This window comes from Corapipo altera, unplaced genomic scaffold (assembly GCF_003945725.1).
Source record: "Corapipo altera isolate COAL_440 unplaced genomic scaffold, ASM394572v1 201, whole genome shotgun sequence".
Classification (NCBI taxonomy): domain Eukaryota; kingdom Metazoa; phylum Chordata; class Aves; order Passeriformes; family Pipridae; genus Corapipo; species Corapipo altera.
The window spans coordinates 2,970,112-2,971,108 of record NW_020884940.1 but is presented as its reverse complement, the minus strand read 5'-3'; positions in this window follow the sequence as shown (position 1 = coordinate 2,971,108).

Sequence of the window (997 nt, the reverse complement as noted above, 5' to 3'; positions counted from 1 at the left end):
TCTGGCAGCGTCGCCAGCGGGGCTCGGAGACGCCACCACCACCAGGTAAGTGCCAGCCGAGCCCCCCACCCGATGCTGGTGCCCTCCAGGAGGGGGGTTGAGGGGCATCAGGGGCGTGCTGGGTGCTCTGTGCTTTCCCAGGGGTTCTGTAACCCAATTGCACCCACCCTCTGGGTGCCCCCAGCGCCTTCTGGGCTGTGGGAATTTGCCCCAGGTGTTGCCCCACCAAGCATCAAATTGGGGACCCCATTGGCCCCGATGTCTGGGGGTGGCTGGACCCTGGGTGTGCCAGTTAGGGGGGTGTGGGATGGCCCAGAGTCCTGGGTGTGTGGGTGCCAGATGGGGGTGAGCAGGGCCCCAAACCCCTGGGTATGTGATGCAGGATAAGGAGTGGCCAGACCCCCAAAGTCCTGAGTACGTAGGTGGCCAGATTTGGGGTCATCAGAACATCAAACCCCTGGAACATGGGTGTCAGATCAGGGGTGGGCAGGAGCCAGGACCCCCAAGTATGTGGGTTTTGGATGAGGGTGGACAGGACTCCAAATCCCTGGGTTTGTGGGTGCCATGTGGGAGGTCAGCAAGACCCCAGACCCCTGGGTATGTGGGTGCCAGATGAGGATGAACAGGATCCCAAATCCCTGGGTAGGTGGGTTCTTGATGGAGGGTGGGCAGGGCCCCAAATTCCTGGGTACATGGGTGCCAGATGGTGAGTAGACAGGACTCCAGGTTCCTGGTTATGTGAGTTCTGGGTAGGGGGTGGAGAGGACCCCAGACCCCTGGACATCTGGGTGCCAAACCCCTGGGTCTGTGGGTGCTGGATGGGGGTGAGGAGGACCCCAGACCCCTGGATGCCAGACTCCTTGGACTGTGGGTACTGGATGGGAATGGGCAGGACCCCAAATCCCAGAGTCTGTGGGTGCTGAGTGGGGGTGGGCAGGACCCCAAATCCCAGTGTATATGAGTGCTGGATGAGGGTGGGCAGGACCCCAAATCCCAG